The 24,491-nt window shown below is 38.7% G+C and overlaps 37 non-coding genes and 1 pseudogene across 37 annotated transcripts; all 38 read right to left on the reverse strand.

The window, feature by feature from the left end:
• Nucleotides 1-2,873: 2,873 nt before the first annotated feature.
• On the reverse strand, nt 2,874-2,992 carry LOC113336447. Its single transcript, XR_003353818.1, has one exon. It is a non-coding gene; the product is annotated as a 5S ribosomal RNA (ribosomal RNA).
• A 1,051-nt stretch (nt 2,993-4,043) lies between these two features.
• On the reverse strand, nt 4,044-4,162 carry LOC113336415. Its single transcript, XR_003353787.1, has one exon. It is a non-coding gene; the product is annotated as a 5S ribosomal RNA (ribosomal RNA).
• Nucleotides 4,163-4,649: 487 nt separating this feature from the next.
• LOC113336502 lies at nt 4,650-4,768 on the reverse strand. The gene has a single exon (XR_003353875.1). It is a non-coding gene; the product is annotated as a 5S ribosomal RNA (ribosomal RNA).
• Nucleotides 4,769-5,256: 488 nt separating this feature from the next.
• On the reverse strand, nt 5,257-5,375 carry LOC113336486. The gene has a single exon (XR_003353858.1). It is a non-coding gene; the product is annotated as a 5S ribosomal RNA (ribosomal RNA).
• A 1,012-nt stretch (nt 5,376-6,387) lies between these two features.
• On the reverse strand, nt 6,388-6,506 carry LOC113336604. The gene has a single exon (XR_003353961.1). It is a non-coding gene; the product is annotated as a 5S ribosomal RNA (ribosomal RNA).
• A 490-nt stretch (nt 6,507-6,996) lies between these two features.
• Nucleotides 6,997-7,115, reverse strand: LOC113336473. Its single transcript, XR_003353844.1, has one exon. It is a non-coding gene; the product is annotated as a 5S ribosomal RNA (ribosomal RNA).
• Nucleotides 7,116-7,558: 443 nt separating this feature from the next.
• Nucleotides 7,559-7,677, reverse strand: LOC113336418. Its single transcript, XR_003353790.1, has one exon. It is a non-coding gene; the product is annotated as a 5S ribosomal RNA (ribosomal RNA).
• Nucleotides 7,678-8,046: 369 nt separating this feature from the next.
• On the reverse strand, nt 8,047-8,165 carry LOC113336571 (annotated as a pseudogene).
• Nucleotides 8,166-8,654: 489 nt separating this feature from the next.
• Nucleotides 8,655-8,773, reverse strand: LOC113336605. The gene has a single exon (XR_003353962.1). It is a non-coding gene; the product is annotated as a 5S ribosomal RNA (ribosomal RNA).
• Nucleotides 8,774-9,214: 441 nt separating this feature from the next.
• Nucleotides 9,215-9,333, reverse strand: LOC113336607. The gene has a single exon (XR_003353963.1). It is a non-coding gene; the product is annotated as a 5S ribosomal RNA (ribosomal RNA).
• Nucleotides 9,334-9,777: 444 nt separating this feature from the next.
• On the reverse strand, nt 9,778-9,896 carry LOC113336609. The gene has a single exon (XR_003353965.1). It is a non-coding gene; the product is annotated as a 5S ribosomal RNA (ribosomal RNA).
• A 370-nt stretch (nt 9,897-10,266) lies between these two features.
• LOC113336610 lies at nt 10,267-10,385 on the reverse strand. The gene has a single exon (XR_003353966.1). It is a non-coding gene; the product is annotated as a 5S ribosomal RNA (ribosomal RNA).
• A 363-nt stretch (nt 10,386-10,748) lies between these two features.
• LOC113336611 lies at nt 10,749-10,867 on the reverse strand. Its single transcript, XR_003353967.1, has one exon. It is a non-coding gene; the product is annotated as a 5S ribosomal RNA (ribosomal RNA).
• Nucleotides 10,868-11,237: 370 nt separating this feature from the next.
• On the reverse strand, nt 11,238-11,356 carry LOC113336612. Its single transcript, XR_003353969.1, has one exon. It is a non-coding gene; the product is annotated as a 5S ribosomal RNA (ribosomal RNA).
• Nucleotides 11,357-11,726: 370 nt separating this feature from the next.
• On the reverse strand, nt 11,727-11,845 carry LOC113336613. Its single transcript, XR_003353970.1, has one exon. It is a non-coding gene; the product is annotated as a 5S ribosomal RNA (ribosomal RNA).
• A 488-nt stretch (nt 11,846-12,333) lies between these two features.
• Nucleotides 12,334-12,452, reverse strand: LOC113336526. The gene has a single exon (XR_003353899.1). It is a non-coding gene; the product is annotated as a 5S ribosomal RNA (ribosomal RNA).
• A 441-nt stretch (nt 12,453-12,893) lies between these two features.
• LOC113336490 lies at nt 12,894-13,012 on the reverse strand. Its single transcript, XR_003353863.1, has one exon. It is a non-coding gene; the product is annotated as a 5S ribosomal RNA (ribosomal RNA).
• A 442-nt stretch (nt 13,013-13,454) lies between these two features.
• On the reverse strand, nt 13,455-13,573 carry LOC113336419. The gene has a single exon (XR_003353791.1). It is a non-coding gene; the product is annotated as a 5S ribosomal RNA (ribosomal RNA).
• A 488-nt stretch (nt 13,574-14,061) lies between these two features.
• Nucleotides 14,062-14,180, reverse strand: LOC113336543. Its single transcript, XR_003353916.1, has one exon. It is a non-coding gene; the product is annotated as a 5S ribosomal RNA (ribosomal RNA).
• Nucleotides 14,181-14,622: 442 nt separating this feature from the next.
• On the reverse strand, nt 14,623-14,741 carry LOC113336312. Its single transcript, XR_003353689.1, has one exon. It is a non-coding gene; the product is annotated as a 5S ribosomal RNA (ribosomal RNA).
• A 445-nt stretch (nt 14,742-15,186) lies between these two features.
• On the reverse strand, nt 15,187-15,305 carry LOC113336313. The gene has a single exon (XR_003353691.1). It is a non-coding gene; the product is annotated as a 5S ribosomal RNA (ribosomal RNA).
• A 446-nt stretch (nt 15,306-15,751) lies between these two features.
• On the reverse strand, nt 15,752-15,870 carry LOC113336360. The gene has a single exon (XR_003353735.1). It is a non-coding gene; the product is annotated as a 5S ribosomal RNA (ribosomal RNA).
• A 436-nt stretch (nt 15,871-16,306) lies between these two features.
• LOC113336314 lies at nt 16,307-16,425 on the reverse strand. Its single transcript, XR_003353692.1, has one exon. It is a non-coding gene; the product is annotated as a 5S ribosomal RNA (ribosomal RNA).
• Nucleotides 16,426-16,870: 445 nt separating this feature from the next.
• LOC113336506 lies at nt 16,871-16,989 on the reverse strand. The gene has a single exon (XR_003353880.1). It is a non-coding gene; the product is annotated as a 5S ribosomal RNA (ribosomal RNA).
• A 436-nt stretch (nt 16,990-17,425) lies between these two features.
• Nucleotides 17,426-17,544, reverse strand: LOC113336361. Its single transcript, XR_003353736.1, has one exon. It is a non-coding gene; the product is annotated as a 5S ribosomal RNA (ribosomal RNA).
• A 443-nt stretch (nt 17,545-17,987) lies between these two features.
• Nucleotides 17,988-18,106, reverse strand: LOC113336315. The gene has a single exon (XR_003353693.1). It is a non-coding gene; the product is annotated as a 5S ribosomal RNA (ribosomal RNA).
• Nucleotides 18,107-18,301: 195 nt separating this feature from the next.
• On the reverse strand, nt 18,302-18,420 carry LOC113336316. Its single transcript, XR_003353694.1, has one exon. It is a non-coding gene; the product is annotated as a 5S ribosomal RNA (ribosomal RNA).
• Nucleotides 18,421-18,790: 370 nt separating this feature from the next.
• Nucleotides 18,791-18,909, reverse strand: LOC113336401. Its single transcript, XR_003353774.1, has one exon. It is a non-coding gene; the product is annotated as a 5S ribosomal RNA (ribosomal RNA).
• Nucleotides 18,910-19,279: 370 nt separating this feature from the next.
• Nucleotides 19,280-19,398, reverse strand: LOC113336319. The gene has a single exon (XR_003353696.1). It is a non-coding gene; the product is annotated as a 5S ribosomal RNA (ribosomal RNA).
• Nucleotides 19,399-19,769: 371 nt separating this feature from the next.
• LOC113336320 lies at nt 19,770-19,888 on the reverse strand. Its single transcript, XR_003353697.1, has one exon. It is a non-coding gene; the product is annotated as a 5S ribosomal RNA (ribosomal RNA).
• A 369-nt stretch (nt 19,889-20,257) lies between these two features.
• Nucleotides 20,258-20,376, reverse strand: LOC113336321. The gene has a single exon (XR_003353698.1). It is a non-coding gene; the product is annotated as a 5S ribosomal RNA (ribosomal RNA).
• Nucleotides 20,377-20,813: 437 nt separating this feature from the next.
• LOC113336322 lies at nt 20,814-20,932 on the reverse strand. Its single transcript, XR_003353699.1, has one exon. It is a non-coding gene; the product is annotated as a 5S ribosomal RNA (ribosomal RNA).
• A 445-nt stretch (nt 20,933-21,377) lies between these two features.
• On the reverse strand, nt 21,378-21,496 carry LOC113336323. Its single transcript, XR_003353700.1, has one exon. It is a non-coding gene; the product is annotated as a 5S ribosomal RNA (ribosomal RNA).
• A 445-nt stretch (nt 21,497-21,941) lies between these two features.
• LOC113336324 lies at nt 21,942-22,060 on the reverse strand. The gene has a single exon (XR_003353701.1). It is a non-coding gene; the product is annotated as a 5S ribosomal RNA (ribosomal RNA).
• Nucleotides 22,061-22,496: 436 nt separating this feature from the next.
• Nucleotides 22,497-22,615, reverse strand: LOC113336325. Its single transcript, XR_003353702.1, has one exon. It is a non-coding gene; the product is annotated as a 5S ribosomal RNA (ribosomal RNA).
• Nucleotides 22,616-23,103: 488 nt separating this feature from the next.
• On the reverse strand, nt 23,104-23,222 carry LOC113336476. The gene has a single exon (XR_003353847.1). It is a non-coding gene; the product is annotated as a 5S ribosomal RNA (ribosomal RNA).
• A 445-nt stretch (nt 23,223-23,667) lies between these two features.
• Nucleotides 23,668-23,786, reverse strand: LOC113336488. Its single transcript, XR_003353861.1, has one exon. It is a non-coding gene; the product is annotated as a 5S ribosomal RNA (ribosomal RNA).
• Nucleotides 23,787-24,229: 443 nt separating this feature from the next.
• LOC113336381 lies at nt 24,230-24,348 on the reverse strand. The gene has a single exon (XR_003353755.1). It is a non-coding gene; the product is annotated as a 5S ribosomal RNA (ribosomal RNA).
• Between the last annotated feature and the right edge of the window lie 143 nt (nt 24,349-24,491).

Here is a 24,491-nt window from a genome sequence, read left to right on the forward strand (position 1 = left end):
TGCCTGAAGAAAAGATAGCAAGAGTATCTAAACTTGTCAGGGTAATACCTAATTCACTGTTTCTATTTTTTTCTAGTTCCTTGGAATTTTTTGATCACTGGTCACTGTTTAACTATGTTTTTTTTGTTCTAGGATTACTATATCTTAGTACCTGATGATGAAAACGCTGAAGAGGCTATTAGAACACAAATGAGGTTGGCTTATGTTAGATATCGATCTGAGTTGGCGGCGTACTACAGAGCGTTTGATAGTCATGAGGAAGCTTTGCGACATCCATCCCCAAGAATCCTCAATGTTGATGATTGGGCTTATATGTGTGACTTCTTTAACACTAATGTAAAGTTTAAGGTATATAAAATTTGCTGGTCTTATCCTTTGCAATGCATTTTGATGATTTGACATTTTAGATAATTATATTTTATATTTAACCTTTAACATGGAGTTGTGGTGTCCAGCTAGTTGCTTGTAAATCTGATTATGGTTTCTCTATCATAAGAAACAGTAAAAAGCTATATTTTTGGCGAAGGAGTGTCTCTTAATTTTCATTTTTATATTTAATTGTAGGCTGCCTCTGAGAAATCAAGGGTTGCACGGAAGGCACAAGCTCTGAACCATACCAATGGTACAGAGAGTTTCGCCAGAAAAGCGTATGATAGGGTAAGTTTTAAATTATTCATTGATGCTTTTTCCTTGTTCTTCATGTGTTAATTACTTTTAACGGTGGTAAACTCACAAGTTCTATTACATTAGGCGCGAAAAAATCTCCCGATTGATCCACTCAGTATGTTCATGGTAACCCACAAGGCTAAGAAGCTTTGGTAAACTGAAGATTGGCAGTTACGAATCTCCTTCACTTACTAGTAATAAATTTGAATAATGCTTGAGACTTATTTTTGGTATAAATGTGAACTAAGCATCCCAAGCTACAAGGTCCAGATACGCAGCATGTGTCATTTGTTACTGTTGGTCTGATAGCAATGTGTAGCTCAAATTTGTGTAGCTTTTTGGCTATGCATTTCTTACTGTTGGTATGATGGCAATGTTTTCATTCTCTCTAAGACTTTGATTAGCATATGTTGCAATCTTTAACTTGAATACGTTTGGAGATGGTAACAAAAACTTTATCTTTTTAGGCAATAAAATGAAACTGCAAAGAAAAGAGAAAGTGCAGATATAATAGACACACGCCTTTTCACTTGGTTAAGTTCTCTTCAACTTGTAACAGACTCACAGACATGCCACTTATTTGGGCACTAACTCTTACCCCTTAGAATTGTCTCATGCATATCTTCTAGGCAATTTAAATTTGTATAGGAATGATGGACGCACAAACTTTCTGTAACATTTTTAACCTGTTTGTATGATAGCAATATTTTTGAGCAACTCGGGAAGATAGGATTATTGCGCGTAGTTTTCCATTTTCAGGATCCATTAATTCTTTGTTCGTTGATGTTTTAAATGCCTGCACGCTTTTGTGTTGTCAAACAATGATTTGTTATGAACTATTTTTTGTTTCCAGATTTTGGGTTCTTTGATGATACATAGAAACCTAATTTAGGGTAGTATTTGATCCATTTATCTTTTGCTTTTTTACTCTAGTTACTGCATTTTGAATGAAAATTCTGCTTATTGTATTACTGTAATTTTGTTTTGTTGTCTTTTCTTCATTTTCTTCATAGTAGCTACATAAGCTTGAATTTTGATTTAGTTGCTTGTTTTTACAACTTGTATGCAGAAAGAGATGAACCAGATCAGTGAGCAGGTTCGCCGAGGAGAAGTCAACTACACACCTGAGGAAATATATGCAATGGTTGTTGATCCACGTCGTATAGGGTCTAACCGTGCTCGTAAGTCAAAAGTTGTTGTCCGCTTCAGTTGATATGAGAAAACTGAAGCACAGATGGTTGCTCTCCAAGAACAGTTGGGATCTGAAAAGAAGAAAGTTGTGAAGCGAGACAAAGAAATCTCAAAGCTTCAAATGAGGGAGCGTAATCTCATAGAGTACTTGAATGATGTTTTGCAGACGCTTGGTTGTCAACCTGTGCCAGATGATTCAGAGGATGAGTCCCAAGATGAAGGTGAACATGAAGTTGATGATCGATTTCCTTATGTTACTTTTTTGTTTGGACCTGTATGTTTTTTGTTCTTTTCGAAGATGGTTCGCAAACAATTTGGTTAACTTGATGGGTTTTTTTTTTTTTTTTTGTAACAAAGTTAATTTGCTTTGGTGGGGACACTGAAATACATACCACGTGTAATTAAAGAATGGTTTTTATAATTGGAAGTGGATAATTATAATTATAATTATGAAATCTAAATTAGTAATTACCTCCAGTATTAATTTTTAAATTGTAATTAATTTTCGGATTTTCTAAACCAGGAGCACAAAAGTTTGGTTTAAGCAACCAACTTCAGGCCATGTACAGGTGTTTTAAATGCTCTTGGGTTGCTTGGTCTAGCTACGAAGCAATCAAAATTTATTTTAATTTCTCAAAGGGTACTTGGTCTAGCTAAGAAGCGATCGGTATTTCACTCTCTAGTTTTGGTTGGTCTATCTATGAAGCGATCGGCGTTTCACTTGCTTTGATATGGCTGGTCTATCTATGAAGCGATCGCCGTTTCACTTGCTTTAGTATGGTTGGTTTATCTATGAAGCGATCGGCGTTTCACTTGCTCATGTTGGTTTAGTTAAAAAAAATATTAAAATATCCAAACAAACGCACGGTTTTTGAATTTTCACCCAATTAGGGCAGACGCCCTCCCATATATCACGAGATAAAAATTTCATCTTATCTCGTGTAACCCGCTTTCTAACTAGTCACTAGCCTTCATAAGAAAAACCGGCGAAAAAAAAAAGTAAAAAGGATAAAAAAGGCAATCAACACGAGGACTTCCCAAGAGGTCACCCATCTTAGTACTACTCTCGCCCAAGCACGCTTAACTGCAGAGTTCTAATGGGTTCTGGTGCATTAGTGCTGGTATGATCGTTTGCTGAAAGTTTCTCACCAATTTTACTACTTAACACGTCTCCAATGTATTGGCTCGATCCATCTAACGCCCGTTACTTCCTCGTGGCAAGTCCGATCCGGGCAAGTGATGACTCGCTGGAAACCTTATGACGAGGAGAACGCTTGACGCGGTTATTTTGAACAACTAATCTCGTTTTAATAGTTTTTTAGTTAAAAAATATTAAAATATCCTAATAAACGCACGGTTTTTTTATTTTAACCCAATTAGGGCACGAGATAAAAACATGTATTTTTTAATAGTTTTTTAGTTAAAAAAAATATTAAAATATCCAAACAAACGCACGGTTTTTGAATTTTCACCCAATTAGGGCAGACGCCCTCCCATATATCACGAGATAAAAATTCCATCTTATCTCGTGTAACCCGCTTTCTAACTAGTCACTAGCCTTCATAAGAAACCGGCGAAAAAAAAAAAGTAAAAAAGATAAAAAAGGCAATCAACACGAGAACTTCCCAAAGAGGTCACCCATCTTAACTACAGAGTTCTGATGGGTTCTGGTGCATTAGTGCTGGTATGATCGATTGCTGAAAGTTTCTCACCAATTTTACTACTTAACACGTCTCCAATGTATTGGCTCGATCCATCTAACGCCCGTTACTTCCTCGTGGCAAGTCCGATCCGGGCAAGTGATGACTCGCTGGAAACCTTATGACGAGGAGAACGCTTGACGCGGTTATTTTGAACAACTAATCTCGTTTTAATAGTTTTTTAGTTAAAAAATATTAAAATATCCTAATAAACGCACGGTTTTTGGATTTTAACCCAATTAGGGCAGACGCCCTCCCATATATCACGAGATAAAAACATGTATTTTTTAATAGTTTTTAGTTAAAAAAAATATTAAAATATCCAAACAAACGCACGGTTTTTGAATTTTCACCCAATTAGGGCAGACGCCCTCCTATATATCACGAGATAAAAATTCCATCTTATCTCGTGTAACCCGCTTTCTAACTAGTCACTAGCCTTCATAAGAAAAACCGGCGAAAAAAAAAAGTAAAAAAGATAAAAAAGGCAATCAACACGAGGACTTCCCAAGAGGTCACCCATATTAGTACTACTCTCGCCCAAGCACGCTTAACTGCAGAGTTCTGATGGGTTCTGGTGCATTAGTGCTGGTATGATCGATTGCTGAAAGTTTTTCACCAATTTTACTACTTAACACGTCTCCAATGTATTGGCTCGATCCATCTAACGCCCGTTACTTCCTCGTGGCAAGTCCGATCCGGGCAAGTGATGACTCGCTGGAAACCTTATGACGAGGAGAACGCTTGACGCGGTTATTTTGAACAACTAATCTCGTTTTAATAGTTTTTTAGTTAAAAAATATTAAAATATCCTAATAAACGCACGGTTTTTGGATTTTAACCCAATTAGGGCAGACGCCCTCCCATATATCACGAGATAAAAACATGTATTTTTTAATAGTTTTTTAGTTAAAAAAATATTAAAATATCCAAACAAACGCACGGTTTTTGAATTTTCACCCAATTAGGGCAGACGCCCTCCCATATATCACGAGATAAAAATTCCATCTTATCTCGTGTAACCCGCTTTCTAACTAGTCACTAGCCTTCATAAGAAAAACCGGCGAAAAAAAAAGTAAAAAAGATAAAAAAGGCAATCAACACGAGGACTTCCCAAGAGGTCACCCATATTAGTACTACTCTCGCCCAAGCACGCTTAACTGCAGAGTTCTGATGGGTTCTTGTGCATTAGTGCTGGTATGATCGATTGCTAAAAGTTTCTCACCAATTTTACTACTTAACACGTCTCCAATGTATTGGCTCGATCCATCTAACGCCCGTTACTTCCTCGTGGCAAGTCCGATCCGGGCAAGTGATGAATCGCTGGAAACCTTATGACGAGGAGAACGCTTGACGCGGTTATTTTGAAAAACTAATGTCGTTTTAATAGATTTTTAGTTAAAAAATATTAAAATATCCTAATAAACGCACGGTTTTTGGATTTTAACCCAATTAGGGCAGACGCCCTCCCATATATCACGAGATAAAAACATGTATTTTTTAATAGTTTTTTAGTTAAAAAAATATTAAAATATCCAAACAAACGCACGGTTTTTGAATTTTCACATAATTAGGGTAGACGCCCTCCCATATATCACGAGATAAAAAATCCATCTTATCTCGTGTAACCCGCTTTCTAACTAGTCACTAGCCTTCATAAGAAAAACCAGCGAAAAAAAAAAGTAAAAAAGATAAAAAAGGCAATCAACACGAGGACTTCCCAAGAGGTCACCCATATTAGTACTACTCTCGCCCAAGCACGCTTAACTGCAGAGTTCTGATGGGTTCTGGTGCATTAGTGCTGGTAGGATCGATTGCTGAAAGTTTCTCACCAATTTTACTACTTGACACGTCTCCAATGTATTGGCTCGATCCATCTAACGCCCGTTACTTCCTCGTGGCAAGTCCGATCCGGGCAAGTGATGAATCGCTGGAAACCTTATGACGAGGAGAAAGCTTGACGCGGTTATTTTGAACAACTAATCTCGTTTTAATAGTTTTTTAGTTAAAAAATATTAAAATATCCTAATAAACGCACGGTTTTTGGATTTTAACCCAATTAGGGCAGACGCCCTCCCATATATCACGAGATAAAAACATGTATTTTTTAATAGTTTTTTAGTTAAAAAAAATATTAAAATATCCAAACAAACGCACGGTTTTTGAATTTTCACCCAATTAGGGCAGACGCCCTCCCATATATCACGAGATAAAAATTCCATCTTATCTCGTGTAACCCGCTTTCTAACTAGTCACTATCCTTCATAAGAAAAACCGGCGAAAAAAAAAGTAAAAAAGATAAAAAAGGCAATCAACACGAGGACTTCCGCTTAACTGCAGAGTTCTGATGGATTCTGGTGCATTAGTGCTGGTATGACCGATTGCTGAAAGTTTCTCACCAATTTTACTACTTAACACGTCTCCAATGTATTGGCTCGATCCATCTAACGCCCGTTACTTCCTCGTGGCAAGTCCGATCCGGGCAAGTGATGACTCGCTGGAAACCTTATGACGAGGAGAACGCTTGACGCGGTTATTTTGAACAACTAATCTCGTTTTAATAGTTTTTTAGTTAAAAAATATTAAAATATCCTAATAAACGCACACGAGATAAAAAAAACATGTATTTTTTAATAGTTTTTTAGTTAAAAAAATATTAAAATATCCAAACAAACGCACGGTTTTTGAATTTTCACCCAATTAGGGCAGACGCCCTCCCATATATCACGAGATAAAAATTCCATCTTATCTCGTGTAACCCGCTTTCTAACTAGTCACTAGCCTTCATAAGAAAAACCGGCGAAAAAAAAAAGTAAAAAAGATAAAAAAAGGCAATCAACACGAGGACTTCCCAAGAGGTCACCCATCTTAGTACTACTCTCGCCCAAGCACGCTTAACTGCAGAGTTCTGATGGGTTCTGGTGCATTAGTGCTGGTATGATCGATTGCTGAAAGTTTCTCACCAATTTTACTACTTAACACGTCTCCAATGTATTGGCTTGATCCATCTAACGCCCGTTACTTCCTCGTGGCAAGTCCGTTCCGGCCAAGTGATGACTCGCTGGAAACCGTATGACGAGGAGAACGCTTGACGCGGTTATTTTGAAAAACTAATCTCGTTTTAATAGTTTTTTAGTTAAAAAATATTAAAATATCCTAATAAACGCACGGTTTTTGGATTTTAACCCAATTGGGGCAGACGCCCTCCCATATATCACGAGATAAAAACATGTATTTTTTAATAGTTTTTTAGTTAAAAAAAATATTAAAATATCCAAACAAACGCACGGTTTTGAATTTTCACCCAATTAGGGCAGACGCCCTCCCATATATCACGAGAGAAAAATTCCATCTTATCTCGTGTAACCCGCTTTCTAACTAGTCACTAGCCTTCATAAGAAAAACCGGCGAAAAAAAAAAGTAAAAAAGATAAAAAAAAGGCAATCAACACGAGGACGTCCCAAGAGGTCACCCATCTTAGTACTACTCTCGCCCAAGCACGCTTAACTGCAGAGTTCTGATGGGTTCTGGTGCATTAGTGCTGGTATGATCGATTGCTGAAAGTTTCTCACCAATTTTACTACTTAACACGTCTCCAATGTATTGGCTCGATCCATCTAACGCCCGTTACTTCCTCGTGGCAAGTCCGATCCGGGCAAGTGATGACTCGCTGGAAACCTTATGACGAGGAGAACGCTTGACGCGGTTATTTTGAACAACTAATCTCGTTTTAATAGTTTTTTAGTTAAAAAATATTAAAATATCCTAATAAACGCACACGAGATAAAAACATGTATTTTTTAATAGTTTTTTAGTTAAAAAAAATATTAAAATATCCAAACAAACGCACGGTTTTTGAATTTTCACCCAATTAGGGCAGACGCCCTCCCATATATCACGAGATAAAAATTCCATCTTATCTCGTGTAACCCGCTTTCTAACTAGTCACTAGCCTTCATAAGAAAAACCGGCGAAAAAAAAAAAGTAAAAAAGGTAAAAAAGGCAATCAACACGAGGACTTCCCAAGAGGTCACCCATCTTAGTACTACTCTCGCCCAAACACGCTTAACTGCAGAGTTCTGATGGGTTCTGGTGCATTAGTGCTGGTATGATCGATTGCTGAAAGTTTCTCACCAATTTTACTACTTAACACGTCTCCAATGTATTGGCTTGATCCATCTAACGCCCGTTACTTCCTCGTGGCAAGTCCGTTCCGGCCAAGTGATGACTCGCTGGAAACCGTATGACGAGGAGAACGCTTGACGCGGTTATTTTGAACAACTAATCTCGTTTTAATAGTTTTTTAGTTAAAAAATATTAAAATATCCTAATAAACGCACGGTTTTTGGATTTTAACCCAATTGGGGCAGACGCCCTCCCATATATCACGAGAGAAAAATTCCATCTTATCTCGTGTAACCCGCTTTCTAACTAGTCACTAGCCTTCATAAGAAAAACCGGCGAAAAAAAAAGTAAAAAAGATAAAAAAGGCAATCAACACGAGGACGTCCCAAGAGGTCACCCATCTTAGTATTACTCTCGCCCAAGCACGCTTAACTGCAGAGTTTTGATGGGTTCTGGTGCATTAGTGTTGGTATGATCGATTGGTGAAAGTTTCTCACCAATTTTACTACTTAACACGTCTCCAATGTATTGGCTCGATCCATCTAACGCCCGTTACTTCCTCGTGGCAAGTCCGATCCGGGCAAGTGATGACTCGCTGGAAACCTTATGACGAGGAGAACGCTTGACGCGGTTATTTTGAACAACTAATCTCGTTTTAATAGTTTTTTAGTTAAAAAATATTAAAATATCCTAATAAACGCACGGTTTTTGGAATTTAACCCAATTGGGGCAGACGCCCTCCCATATATCACGAGATAAAAACATGTATTTTTTAATAGTTTTTTAGTTAAAAAAAATATTAAAATATCCAAACAAACGCACGGTTTTTGAATTTTCACCCAATTAGGGCAGACGCCCTACCATATATCACGAGATAAAAATTCCATCTTATCTCGTGTAACCCGCTTTCTAACTAGTCACTAGCCTTCATAAGAAAAACCGGCGAAAAAAAAGAGTAAAAAAGATAAAAAAGGCAATCAACACGAGGACTTCCCAAGAGGTCACCCATCTTAGTACTACTCTCGCCCAAGCACGCTTAACTGCAGAGTTCTGATGGGTTCTGGTGCATTAGTGCTGGTATGATCGATTGCTGAAAGTTTCTCACCAATTTTACTACTTAACACGTCTCCAATGTATTGGCTCGATCCATCTAACGCCCGTTACTTCCTCGTGGCAAGTCCGATCCGGGCAAGTGATGACTCGCTGGAAACCTTATGACGAGGAGAACGCTTGACACGGTTATTTTGAACAACTAATCTCGTTTTAATAGTTTTTTAGTTAAAAAATATTAAAATATCCTAATAAACGCACACGAGATAAAAACATGTATTTTTTAATAGTTTTTTAGTTAAAAAAAATATTAAAATATCCAAACAAACGCACGGTTTTTGAATTTTCACCCAATTAGGGCAGACGCCCTCCCATATATCACGAGATAAAAATTCCATCTTATCTCGTGTAACCCGCTTTCTAACTAGTCACTAGCCTTCATAAGAAAAACCGGCGAAAAAAAAAGTAAAAAAGATAAAAAAGGCAATCAACACGAGGACTTCCCAAGAGGTCACCCATCTTAGTACTACTCTCGCCCAAGCACGCTTAACTGCAGAGTTCTGATGGGTTCTGGTGCATTAGTGCTGGTATGATCGATTGCTGAAAGTTTCTCACCAATTTTACTACTTAACACGTCTCCAATGTATTGGCTCGATCCATCTAACGCCCGTTACTTCCTCGTGGCAAGTCCGATCCGGGCAAGTGATGACTCGCTGGAAACCTTATGACGAGGAGAACGCTTGACGCGGTTATTTTGAACAACTAATCTCGTTTTAATAGTTTTTTAGTTAAAAAATATTAAAATATCCTAATAAACGTACACGAGATAAAAAACACATGTATTTTTTAATAGTTTTTTAGTTAAAAAAATATTAAAATATCCAAACAAACGCACGGTTTTTCAATTTTCACCCAATTAGGGCAGACGCCCTCCCATATATCACGAGATAAAAATTCCATCTTATCTCGTGTAACCCGCTTTCTAACTAGTCACTAGCCTTCATAAGAAAAACCGGCGAAAAAAAAAAGTAAAAAAGATAAAAAAGGCAATCAACACGAGGACTTCCCAAGAGGTCACCCATCTTAGTACTACTCTCGCCCAAGCACGCTTAACTGCAGAGTTCTGATGGGTTCTGGTGCATTAGTGCTGGTATGATCGATTGCTGAAAGTTTCTCACCAATTTTACTACTTAACACGTCTCCAATGTATTGGCTCGATCCATCTAACGCCCGTTACTTCCTCGTGGCAAGTCCGATCCGGGCAAGTGATGACTCGCTGGAAACCTTATGACGAGGAGAACGCTTGACGCGGTTATTTTGAACTACTAATCTCGTTTTAATAGTTTTTTAGTTAAAAAATATTAAAATATCCAAATAAATGCACGGTTTTTGGATTTTCACCCAATTAGGGCAGACGCCCTCCCATATATCACGAGATAAAAAATCCATCTTATCTCGTGCAACCCGCTTTCTTACTAGTCACTAGCCTTCATAAGAATAACCGGCGAAAAAAAAAGTAAAAATAAATAAAAAAGGCAATCAACACGAGGACTTCCCAAGAGGTCACCCATCTTAGTACTACTCTCGCCCAAGCACGCTTAACTGCAGAGTTCTGATGGGTTCTGGTGCATTAGTGCTGGTATGATCGATTGCTGAAAGTTTCTCACCAATTTTACTACTTAACACGTCTCCAATGTATTGGCTCGATCCATCTAACGCCCGTTACTTCCTCGTGGCAAGTCCGATCCGGGCAAGTGATGACTCGCTGGAAACCTTATGACGAGGAGAACGCTTGACGCGGTTATTTTGAACTACTAATCTCGTTTTAATAGTTTTTAGTTAAAAAATATTAAAATATCCAAATAAATGCACGGATTTTCACCCAATTAGAGCAGACGCCCTCCCATATATCACGAGATAAAAAAATCCATCTTATCTCGTGCAACCCGCTTTCTAACTAGTCACTAGCCTTCATAAGAATAACCGGCGAAAAAAAAAGTAAAAATAAATAAAAAAGGCAATCAACACGAGGACTTCCCAAGAGGTCACCCATCTTAGTACTACTCTCGCCCAAGCACGCTTAACTGCAGAGTTCTGATGGGTTCTGGTGCATTAGTGCTGGTATGATCGATTGCTGAAAGTTTCTCACCAATTTTACTACTTAACACGTCTCCAATGTATTGGCTCGATCCATCTAACGCCCGTTATTTCCTCGTGGCAAGTCCGATCCGGGCAAGTGATGACTCGCTGGAAACCTTATGACGAGGAGAACGCTTGACGCGGTTATTTTGAACTACTAATCTCGTTTTAATAGTTTTTAGTTAAAAAATATTAAAATATCCAAATAAATGCACGGTTTTTGGATTTTCACCCAATTAGAGCAGACGCCCTCCCATATATCACGAGATAAAAAAATCCATCTTATCTCGTGCAACCCGCTTTCTAACTAGTCACTAGCCTTCATAAGAATAACCGGCGAAAAAAAAAGTAAAAATAAATAAAAAAGGCAATCAACACGAGGACTTCCCAAGAGGTCACCCATCTTAGTACTACTCTCGCCCAAGCACGCTTAACTGCAGAGTTCTGATGGGTTCTGGTGCATTAGTGCTGGTATGATCGATTGCTGAAAGTTTCTCACCAATTTTACTACTTAACACGTCTCCAATGTATTGGCTCGATCCATCTAACGCCCGTTACTTCCTCGTGGCAAGTCCGATCCGGGCAAGTGATGACTCGCTGGAAACCTTATGACGAGGAGAACGCTTGACGCGGTTATTTTGAACTAATAATCTCGTTTTAATAGTTTTTAGTTAAAAAATATTAAAATATCCAAATAAATGCACGGTTTTTGGATTTTCACCCAATTAGGGCAGACGCCCTCCCATATATCACGAGATAAAAAAATCCATCTTATCTCGTGCAACCCGCTTTCTAACTAGTCACTAGCCTTCATAAGAATAACCGGCGAAAAAAAAAGTAAAAATAAATAAAAAAGGCAATCAACACGAGGACTTCCCAAGAGGTCACCCATCTTAGTACTACTCTCGCCCAAGCACGCTTAACTGCAGAGTTCTGATGGGTTCTGGTGCATTAGTGCTGGTATGATCGATTGCTGAAAGTTTCTCACCAATTTTACTACTTAACACGTCTCCAATGTATTGGCTCGATCCATCTAACGCCCGTTACTTCCTCGTGGCAAGTCCGATCCGGGCAAGTGATGAATCGCTGGAAACCTTATGACGAGGAGAACGCTTGACGCGGTTATTTTGAAAAACTAATGTCGTTTTAATAGATTTTTAGTTAAAAAATATTAAAATATCCTAATAAACGCACGGTTTTTGGATTTTAACCCAATTAGGGAAGACGCCCTCCCATATATCACGAGATAAAAACATGTATTTTTTAATAGTTTTTTAGTTAAAAAAATATTAAAATATCCAAACAAACGCACGGTTTTTGAATTTTCACCCAATTAGGGCAGACGCCCTCCCATATATCACGAGATAAAAATTCCATCTTATCTCGTGTAACCCGCTTTCTAACTAGTCACTAGCCTTCATAAGAAAAACCGGCGAAAAAAAAAAGTAAAAAAGATAAAAAAGGGAATCAACACGAGGACTTCCCAAGAGGTCACCCATCTTAGTACTACTCTCGCCCAAGCACGCTTAACTGCAGAGTTTTGATGGGTTCTGGTGCATTAGTGCTGGTATGATCGATTGCTGAAAGTTTCTCACCAATTTTACTACTTAACACGTCTCCAATGTATTGGCTCGATCCATCTAACGCCCGTTACTTCCTCGTGGCAAGTCCGATCCGGGCACGTGATGACTCGATGGAAACCTTATGACGAGGAGAACGCTTGACGCGGTTATTTTGAACAACTAATCTCGTTTTAATAGTTTTTTAGTTAAAAAATATTAAAATATCCTAATAAACGCACACGAGATAAAAACATGTATTTTTTAATAGTTTTTTAGTTAAAAAAAATATTAAAATATCCAAACAAACGCACGGTTTTTGAATTTTCACCCAATTAGGGCAGACGCCCTCCCATATATCACGAGATAAAAATTCCATCTTATCTCGTGTAACCCGCTTTCTAACTAGTCACTAGCCTTCATAAGAAAAACCGGCGAAAAAAAAAGTAAAAAAGATAAAAAAGGCAATCAACACGAGGACTTCCCAAGAGGTCACCCATCTTAGTACTACTCTCGCCCAAGCACGCTTAACTGCAGAGTTCTGATGGGTTATGGTGCATTAGTGCTGGTATGATCGATTGCTGAAAGTTTCTCACCAATTTTACTACTTAACACGTCTCCAATGTATTGGCTCGATCCATCTAACGCCCGTTACTTCCTCGTGGCAAGTCCGATCCGGGCACGTGATGACTCGCTGGAAACCTTATGACGAGGAGAACGCTTGACGCGGTTATTTTGAACAACTAATCTCGTTTTAATAGTTTTTTAGTTAAAAAATATTAAAATATCCTAATAAACGCACACGAGATAAAAAGCATGTATTTTTTAATAGTTTTTTAGTTAAAAAAAATATTAAAATATCCAAACAAACGCACGGTTTTTGAATTTTCACCCAATTAGGGCAGACGCCCTCCCATATATCACGAGATAAAAATTCCATCTTATCTCGTGTAACCCGCTTTCTAACTAGTCACTAGCCTTCATAAGAAAAACCGGCGAAAAAAAAAGTAAAAAAGATAAAAAAGGCAATCAACACGAGGACTTCCCAAGAGGTCACCCATCTTAGTACTACTCTCGCCCAAACACGCTTAACTGCAGAGTTCTGATGGGTTCTGGTGCATTAGTGCTGGTATGATCGATTGCTGAAAGTTTCTCACCAATTTTACTACTTAACACGTCTCCAATGTATTGGCTCGATCCATCTAACGCCCGTTACTTCCTCGTGGCAAGTCCGATCCGGGCAAGTGATGAATCGCTGGAAACCTTATGACGAGGAGAACGCTTGACGCGGTTATTTTGAAAAACTAATGTCGTTTTAATAGATTTTTAGTTAAAAAATATTAAAATATCCTAATAAACGCACGGTTTTTGGATTTTAACCCAATTAGGGAAGACGCCCTCCCATATATCACGAGATAAAAACATGTATTTTTTAATAGTTTTTTAGTTAAAAAAATATTAAAATATCCAAACAAACGCACGGTTTTTGAATTTTCACCCAATTAGGGCAGACGCCCTCCCATATATCACGAGATAAAAATTCCATCTTATCTCGTGTAACCCGCTTTCTAACTAGTCACTAGCCTTCATAAGAAAAACCGGCGAAAAAAAAAAGTAAAAAAGATAAAAAAGGGAATCAACACGAGGACTTCCCAAGAGGTCACCCATCTTAGTACTACTCTCGCCTAAGCACGCTTAACTGCAGAGTTTTGATGGGTTCTGGTGCATTAGTGCTGGTATGATCGATTGCTGAAAGTTTCTCACCAATTTTACTACTTAACACGTCTCCAATGTATTGGCTCGATCCATCTAACGCCCGTTACTTCCTCGTGGCAAGTCCGATCCGGGCACGTGATGACTCGATGGAAACCTTATGACGAGGAGAACGCTTGACGCGGTTATTTTGAACAACTAATCTCGTTTTAATAGTTTTTTAGTTAAAAAATATTAAAATATCCTAATAAACGCACACGAGATAAAAACATGTATTTTTTAATAGTTTTTTAGTTAAAAAAAATATTAAAATATCCAAACAAACGCACGGTTTTTGAATTTTCACCCAATTAGGGCAGACGCCCTCCCATATATCACGAGATAAAAATTCCATCTTATCTCGTGTAACCCGCTTTCTAACTAGTCACTAGCCTTCATAAGAAAAACCAGCGAAAAAAAAAGTAAAAAAGATAAAAAAAGGCAATCAACACGAGGACTTCCCAAGAGGTCACCCATCTTAGTACTACTCTCGCCCAAGCACGCTTAACTGCAGAGTTCTGATGGGTTCTGGTGCATTAGTGCTGGTATGATCGATTGCTGAAAGTTTCTCACCAATTTTACTACTTAACACGTCTCCAATGTATTGGCTCGATCCATCTAACGCCTGTTACTTCCTCGTGGCAAGTCCGATCCGGGCAAGTGATGACTCGCTGGAAACCTTATGACGAGGAGAACGCTTGACGCGGTTATTTTGAACAACTAATCTCGTTTTAATAGTTTTATAGTTAAAAAATATTAAAATATCCTTATAAACGTACACGAGATAAAAAACACATGTATTTTTTAATAGTTTTTTAGTTAAAAAAAATATTAAAATATCCAAACAAACGCACGGTTTTTGAATTTTCACCCAATTAGGGCAGACGCCCTCCCATATATCACGAGATAAAAATTCCATCTTATCTCGTGTAACCCGCTTTCTAACTAGTCACTAGCCTTCATAAGAAAAACCGGCGAAAAAAAAAAGTAAAAAAGATAAAAAAGGCAATCAACACGAGGACTTCCCAAGAGGTCACCCATCTTAGTACTACTCTCGCCCAAGCACGCTTAACTGCAGAGTTCTGATGGGTTCTGGTGCATTAGTGCTGGTATGATCGATTGCTGAAAGTTTCTCACCAATTTTATTACTTAACACGTCTCCAATGTATTGGCTCGATCCATCTAACGCCCGTTACTTCCTCGTGGCAAGTCCGATCCGGGCAAGTGATGACTCGCTGGAAACCTTATGACGAGGAGAACGTTTGACGCGGTTATTTTGAACAACTAATCTCGTTTTAATAGTTTTATAGTTAAAAAATATTAAAATATCCTAATAAACGTACACGAGATAAAAAAACACATGTATTTTTTAATAGTTTTTTAGTTAAAAAAATATTAAAATATCCAAACAAACGCACGGTTTTTGAATTTTCACCCAATTAGGGCAGACGCCCTCCCATATATCACGAGATAAAAATTCCATCTTATCTCGTGTAACCCGCTTTCTAACTAGTCACTAGCCTTCATAAGAAAAACCGGCGAAAAAAAAAAAGTAAAAAAGATAAAAAAGGCAATCAACACGAGGACTTCCCAAGAGGTCACCCATCTTAGTACTACTCTCGCCCAAGCACGCTTAACTGCAGAGTTCTGATGGGTTCTGGTGCATTAGTGCTGGTATGATTGATTGCTGAAAGTTTCTCACTAATTTTACTACTTAACACGTCTCCAATGTATTGGCTCGATCCATCTAACGCCCGTTACTTCCTCGTGGCAAGTCCGATTCGGGCAAGTGATGACTCGCTGGAAACCTTATGACGAGGAGAACGCTTGACGTGGTTATTTTGAACAACTAATCTCGTTTTAATAGTTTTTTAGTTAAAAAATATTAAAATATCCTAATAAACGCACACGAGATAAAAAAACATGTATTTTTCCCACCCGCACACGAGATAAAAAATATCCAAACAAACGCACCGTTTTTGAATTTTCACCCTATTAGGGCAGACGCCCTCCAATATATCACGAGATAAAAATTCCATCTTATCTCGTGTAACCCGCTTTCTAACTAGTCACTAGCCTTCATAAGAAAAACCTGCGAAAAAAAAAAGTAAAAAAGATAAAAAAGGCAATCAACACGAGGACTTCCCAAGAGGTCACCCATCTTAGTACTACTCTCGCCCAAGCACGCTTAACTGCAGAGTTCTGATGGGTTCTGGTGCATTAGTGCTGGTATGATCGATTGCTGAAAATTTCTCACCAATTTTACTACTTAACACGTCTCCAATGTATTGGCTCGATCCATCTAACGCCCGTTACTTCCTCGTGGCAAGTCCGATCCGGGCAAGTGATGACTCGCTGGAAACCTTATGACGAGGAGAACGCTTGACGCGGTTATTTTGAACAACTAATCTCGTTTTAATAGTTTTTTAGTTAAAAAATATTAAAATATCCTAATAAAGGCACACGAGATAAAAAAACATGTATTTTTTAATAGTTTTTTAGTTAAAAAAAAATATTAAAATATCCAAACAAACGCACGGTTTTTGAATTTTCACCCAATTAGGGCAGACGCCCTCCCATATATCACGAGATAAAAATTCCATCTTATCTCGTGTAACCCGCTTTCTAACTAGTCACTAGCCTTCATAAGAAAAACCGGCGAAAAAAAAAAGTAAAAAAGATAAAAAAGGCAATCAACACGAGGACTTCCCAAGAGGTCACCCATCTTAGTACTACTCTCGCCCAAGCACGCTTAACTGCAGAGTTCTGATGGGTTCTGGTGCATTAATGCTGGTATGATCTATTGCTGAAAGTTTCTCACCAATTTTACTACTTAACACGTCTCCAATGTATTGGCTCGATCCATCTAACGCCCGTTACTTCCTCGTGGCAAGTCCGATCCGGGCAAGTGATGACTCGCTGGAAACCTTATGACGAGGAGAACGCTTGACGCGGTTATTTTGAACAACTAATCTCGTTTTAATAGTTTTTTAGTTAAAAAATATTAAAATATCCTAATAAACGCACACGAGATAAAAAAACATGTATTTTTCCCACCCGCACACGAGATAAAAAATATCCAAACAAACGCACGGTTTTTGAATTTTCACCCAATTAGGGCAGACGCCCTCCCATATATCACGAGATAAAAATTCCATCTTATCTCGTGTAACCCGCTTTCTAACTAGTCACTAGCCTTCATAAGAAAAACCGGCGAAAAAAAAAAGTAAAAAAGATAAAAAAGGCAATCAACACGAGGACTTCCCAAGAGGTCACCCATCTTAGTACTACTCTCGCCCAAGCACGCTTAACTGCAGAGTTCTGATGGGTTCTGGTGCATTAGTGCTGGTATGATTGATTGCTGAAAGTTTCTCACCAATTTTACTACTTAACACGTCTCCAATGTATTGGCTCGATCCATCTAACGCCCGTTACTTCCTCGTGGCAAGTCCGATCCGGGCAAGTGATGACTCGCTGTAAACCTTATGACGAGGAGAACGCTTGACGCGGTTATTTTGAACAACTAATCTCGTTTTAATAGTTTTTTAGTTAAAAAATATTAAAATATCCTAATAAACGCACACGAGATAAAAAAACATGTATTTTTTAATAGTTTTTTAGTTAAAAAAATATTAAAATATCCAAACAAACGCACGGTTTTTGAATTTTCATCCAATTAGGGCAGACGCCCTCCCATATATCACGAGATAAAAATTCCATCTTATCTCGTGTAACCCGCTTTCTAACTAGTCACTAGCCTTCATAAGAAAAACCGGCGAAAAAAAAAAGTAAAAAAGATAAAAAAGGCAATCAACACGAGGACTTCCCAAGAGGTCACCCATCTTAGTACTACTCTCGCCCAAGCACGCTTAACTGCAGAGTTCTGATGGGTTCTGGTGCATTAGTGCTGGTATGATCGATTGCTGAAAGTTTCTCACCAATTTTACTACTTAACACGTCTCCAATGTATTGGCTCGATCCATCTAACGCCCGTTACTTCCTCGTGGCAAGTCCGATCCGGGCAAGTGATGACTCGCTGGAAACCTTATGACGAGGAGAACGCTTGACGCGGTTATTTTGAACTACTAATCTCGTTTTAATAGTTTTTTAGTTAAAAAAGGCAATCAACACGAGGACTTCCCAAGAGGTCACCCATCTTAGTACTACTCTCGCCCAAGCACGCTTAACTGCAGAGTTCTGATGGGTTCTGGTGCATTAGTGCTGGTATGATCGATTGCTGAAAGTTTCTCACCAATTTTACTACTTAACACGTCTCCAATGTATTGGCTCGATCCATCTAACGCCCGTTACTTCCTCGTGGCAAGTCCGATCCGGGCAAGTGATGACTCGCTGGAAACCTTATGACGAGGAGAACGCTTGACGCGGTTATTTTGAACTACTAATCTCGTTTTAATAGTTTTTAGTTAAAAAATATTAAAATATCCAAATAAATGCACGGTTTTTGGATTTTCACCCAATTAGAGCAGACGCCCTCCCATATATCACGAGATAAAAAAATCCATCTTATCTCGTGCAACCCGCTTTCTAACTAGTCACTAGCCTTCATAAGAATAACCGGCGAAAAAAAAAGTAAAAATAAATAAAAAAGACAATCAACACGAGGACTTCCCAAGAGGTCACCCATCTTAGTACTACTCTCGCCCAAGCACGCTTAACTGCAGAGTTCTGATGGGTTCTGGTGCATTAGTGCTGGTATGATCGATTGCTGAAAGTTTCTCACCAATTTTACTACTTAACACGTCTCCAATGTATTGGCTCGATCCATCTAACGCCCGTTACTTCCTCGTGGCAAGTCCGATCCGGGCAAGTGATGACTCGCTGGAAACCTTATGACGAGGAGAACGCTTGACGCGGTTATTTTGAACTACTAATCTCGTTTTAATAGTTTTTTAGTTAAAAAATATTAAAATATCCAAATAAGTGCACGGTTTTTGGATTTTCACCCAATTAGGGCAGACACCCTCCCATATATCACGAGATAAAAAATCCATCTTATCTCGTGCAACCCGCTTTCTAACTAGTCACTAGCCTTCATAAGAATAACCGGCGAAAAAAAAAGTAAAAATAAATAAAAAAGGCAATCAACACGAGGACTTCCCAAGAGGTCACCCATCTTAGTACTACTCTCGCCCAAGCACGCTTAACTGCAGAGTTCTGATGGGTTCTGGTGCATTAGTGCTGGTATGATCGATTGCTGAAAGTTTCTCACCAATTTTACTACTTAACACGTCTCCAATGTATTGGCTCGATCCATCTAACGCCCGTTACTTCCTCGTGGCAAGTCCGATCCGGGCAAGTGATGACTCGCTGGAAACCTTATGACGAGGAGAACGCTTGACGCGGTTATTTTGAACTTCTAATCTCGTTTTAATAGTTTTTTAGTTAAAAAATATTAAAATATCCAAATAAATGCACGGTTTTTGGATTTTCACCCAATTAGGGCAGACGCCCTCCCATATATCACGAGATAAAAAATCCATCTTATCTCGTGCAACCCGCTTTCTAACTAGTCACTAGCCTTCATAAGAATAACCGGCGAAAAAAAAAAGTAAAAATAAATAAAAAAGGCAATCAACACGAGGACTTCCCAAGAGGTCACCCATCTTAGTACTACTCTCGCCCAAGCACGCTTAACTGCAGAGTTCTGATGGGTTCTGGTGCATTAGTGCTGGTATGATCGATTGCTGAAAGTTTCTCACCAATTTTACTACTTAACACGTCTCCAATGTATTGGCTCGATCCATCTAACGCCCGTTACTTCCTCGTGGCAAGTCCGATCCGGGCAAGTGATGACTCGCTGGAAACCTTATGACGAGGAGAACGCTTGACGCGGTTATTTTGAACTACTAATCTCGTTTTAATAGTTTTTAGTTAAAAAATATTAAAATATCCAAATAAATGCACGGTTTTTGGATTTTCACCCAATTAGGGCAGACGCCCTCCCATATATCACGAGATAAAAAATCCATCTTATCTCGTGCAACCCGCTTTCTAACTAGTCACTAGCCTTCATAAGAATAACCGGCGAAAAAAAAAGTAAAAATAAATAAAAAAGGCAATCAACACGAGGACTTCCCAAGAGGTCACCCATCTTAGTACTACTCTCGCCCAAGCACGCTTAACTGCAGAGTTCTGATGGGTTCTGGTGCATTAGTGCTGGTATGATCGATTGCTGAAAGTTTCTCACCAATTTTACTACTTAACACGTCTCCAATGTATTGGCTCGATCCATCTAACGCCCGTTACTTCCTCGTGGCAAGTCCGATCCGGGCAAGTGATGACTCGCTGGAAACCTTATGACGAGGAGAACGCTTGACACGGTTATTTTGAACAACTAATCTCGTTTTAATAGTTTTTTAGTTAAAAAATATTAAAATATCCTAATAAACGCACACGAGATAAAAAAACATGTATTTTTCCCACCCGCACACGAGATAAAAAATATCCAAACAAACGCACGGTTTTTGAATTTTCACCCAATTAGGGCAGACGCCCTCCCATATATCACGAGATAAAAATTCCATCTTATCTCGTGTAACCCGTTTTCTAACTAGTCACTAGCCTTCATAAGAAAAACCGGCGAAAAAAAAAAAGTAAAAAAGATAAAAAAGGCAATCAACACGAGGACTTCCCAAGAGGTCACCCATCTTAGTACTACTCTCGCCCAAGCACGCTTAACTGCAGAGTTCTGATGGGTTCTGGTGCATTAGTGCTGGTATGATCGATTGCTGAAAGTTTCTCACCAATTTTACTACTTAACACGTCTCCAATGTATTGGCTCGATCCATCTAACGCCTGTTACTTCCTCGTGGCAAGTCCGATCCGGGCAAGTGATGACTCGCTGGAAACCTTATGACGAGGAGAACGCTTGACGCGGTTATTTTGAACAACTAATCTCGTTTTAATAGTTTTATAGTTAAAAAATATTAAAATATCCTAATAAACGTACACGAGATAAAAAACACATGTATTTTTTAATAGTTTTTTAGTTAAAAAAAATATTAAAATATCCAAACAAACGCACGGTTTTTGAATTTTCACCCAATTAGGGCAGACGCCCTCCCATATATCACGAGATAAAAATTCCATCTTATCTCGTGTAACCCGCTTTCTAACTAGTCACTAGCCTTCATAAGAAAAACCGGCGAAAAAAAAAAGTAAAAAAGATAAAAAAGGCAATCAACACGAGGACTTCCCAAGAGGTCACCCATCTTAGTACTACTCTCGCCCAAGCACGCTTAACTGCAGAGTTCTGATGGGTTCTGGTGCATTAGTGCTGGTATGATCGATTGCTGAAAGTTTCTCACCAATTTTATTACTTAACACGTCTCCAATGTATTGGCTCGATCCATCTAACGCCCGTTACTTCCTCGTGGCAAGTCCGATCCGGGCTAGTGATGACTCGCTGGAAACCTTATGACGAGGAGAACGCTTGACGCGGTTATTTTGAACAACTAATCTCGTTTTAATAGTTTTATAGTTAAAAAATATTAAAATATCCTAATAAACGTACACGAGATAAAAAACACATGTATTTTTTAATAGTTTTTTAGTTAAAAAAATATTAAAATATCCAAACAAACGCACGGTTTTTGAATTTTCACCCAATTAGGGCAGACGCCCTCCCATATATCACGAGATAAAAATTCCATCTTATCTCGTGTAACCCGCTTTCTAACTAGTCACTAGCCTTCATAAGAAAAACCGGCGAAAAAAAAAAAGTAAAAAAGATAAAAAAGGCAATCAACACGAGGACTTCCCAAGAGGTCACCCATCTTAGTACTACTCTCGCCCAAGCACGCTTAACTGCAGAGTTCTGATGGGTTCTGGTGCATTAGTGCTGGTATGATCGATTGCTGAAAGTTTCTCACTAATTTTACTACTTAACACGTCTCCAATGTATTGGCTCGATCCATCTAACGCCCGTTACTTCCTCGTGGCAAGTCCGATTCGGGCAAGTGATGACTCGCTGGAAACCTTATGACGAGGAGAACGCTTGACGCGGTTATTTTGAACAACTAATCTCGTTTTAATAGTTTTTTAGTTAAAAAATATTAAAATATCCTAATAAACGCACACGAGATAAAAAAACATGTATTTTTCCCACCCGCACACGAGATAAAAAATATCCAAACAAACGCACCGTTTTTGAATTTTCACCCAATTAGGGCAGACGCCCTCCAATATATCACGAGATAAAAATTCCATCTTATCTCGTGTAACCCGCTTTCTAACTAGTCACTAGCCTTCATAAGAAAAACCTGCGAAAAAAAAAAGTAAAAAAGATAAAAAAGGCAATCAACACGAGGACTTCCCAAGAGGTCACCCATCTTAGTACTACTCTCGCCCAAGCACGCTTAACTGCAGAGTTCTGATGGGTTCTGGTGCATTAGTGCTGGTATGATCGATTGCTGAAAGTTTCTCACCAATTTTACTACTTAACACGTCTCCAATGTATTGGCTCGATCCATCTAACGCCCGTTACTTCCTCGTGGCAAGTCCGATCCGGGCAAGTGATGAATCGCTGGAAACCTTATGACGAGGAGAACGCTTGACGCGGTTATTTTGAAAAACTAATGTCGTTTTAATAGATTTTTAGTTAAAAAATATTAAAATATCCTAATAAACGCACGGTTTTTGGATTTTAACCCAATTAGGGAAGACGCCCTCCCATATATCACGAGATAAAAACATGTATTTTTTAATAGTTTTTTAGTTAAAAAAATATTAAAATATCCAAACAAACGCACGGTTTTTGAATTTTCACCCAATTAGGGCAGACGCCCTCCCATATATCACGAGATAAAAATTCCATCTTATCTCGTGTAACCCGCTTTCTAACTAGTCACTAGCCTTCATAAGAAAAACCGGCGAAAAAAAAAAGTAAAAAAGATAAAAAAGGGAATCAACACGAGGACTTCCCAAGAGGTCACCCATCTTAGTACTACTCTCGCCCAAGCACGCTTAACTGCAGAGTTCTGATGGGTTCTGGTGCATTAATGCTGGTATGATCGATTGCTGAAAGTTTCTCACCAATTTTACTACTTAACACGTCTCCAATGTATTGGCTCGATCCATCTAACGCCCGTTACTTCCTCGTGGCAAGTCCGATCCGGGCAAGTGATGACTCGCTGGAAACCTTATGACGAGGAGAACGCTTGACGCGGTTATTTTGAACAACTAATCTCGTTTTAATAGTTTTTTAGTTAAAAAATATTAAAATATCCTAATAAACGCACACGAGATAAAAAAAACATGTATTTTTTAATAGTTTTTTAGTTAAAAAAAATATTAAAATATCCAAACAAACGCACGGTTTTTGAATTTTCACCCAATTAGGGCAGACGCCCTCCCATATATCACGAGATAAAAATTCCATCTTATCTCGTGTAACCCGCTTTCTAACTAGTCACTAGCCTTCATAAGAAAAACCGGCGAAAAAAAAAAGTAAAAAAGATAAAAAAGGAAATCAACACGAGGACTTCCCAAGAGGTCAACCATCTTAGTACTAATCTCGCCCAAGCACGCTTAACTGCAGAGTTCTGATGGGTTCTGGTGCATTAGTGCTGGTATGATCGATTGCTGAAAGTTTCTCACCAATTTTACTACTTAACACGTCTCCAATGTATTGGCTCGATCCATCTAACGCCCGTTACTTCCTCGTGGCAAGTCCGATCCGGGCAAGTGATGACTCGCTGGAAACCTTATGACGAGGAGAACGCTTGACGCGGTTATTTTGAACAACTAATCTCGTTTTAATAGTTTTTTAGTTAAAAAATATTAAAATATCCTAATAAACGCACACGAGATAAAAAAACATGTATTTTTTAATAGTTTTTTAGTTAAAAAAATATTAAAATATCCAAACAAACGCACGGTTTTTGAATTTTCACCCAATTAGGGCAGACGCCCTCCCATATATCACGAGATAAAAATTCCATCTTATCTCGTGTAACCCGCTTTCTAACTAGTCACTAGCCTTCATAAGAAAAACCGGCGAAAAAAAAAAGTAAAAAAGATAAAAAAGGCAATCAACACGAGGACTTCCCAAGAGGTCACCCATCTTAGTACTACTCTCGCCCAAGCACGCTTAACTGCAGAGTTCTGATGGGTTCTGGTGCATTAGTGCTGGTATGACCGATTGCTGAAAGTTTCTCACCAATTTTACTACTTAACACGTCTCCAATGTATTGGCTCGATCCATCTAACGCCCGTTACTTCCTCGTGGCAAGTCCGATCCGGGCAAGTGATGACACGCTGGAAACCTTATGACGAGGATAACGCTTGA

The sequence above is a fragment of the Papaver somniferum genome, unplaced genomic scaffold (assembly GCF_003573695.1).
Source record: "Papaver somniferum cultivar HN1 unplaced genomic scaffold, ASM357369v1 unplaced-scaffold_152, whole genome shotgun sequence".
Classification (NCBI taxonomy): Eukaryota; Viridiplantae; Streptophyta; class Magnoliopsida; order Ranunculales; family Papaveraceae; genus Papaver; species Papaver somniferum.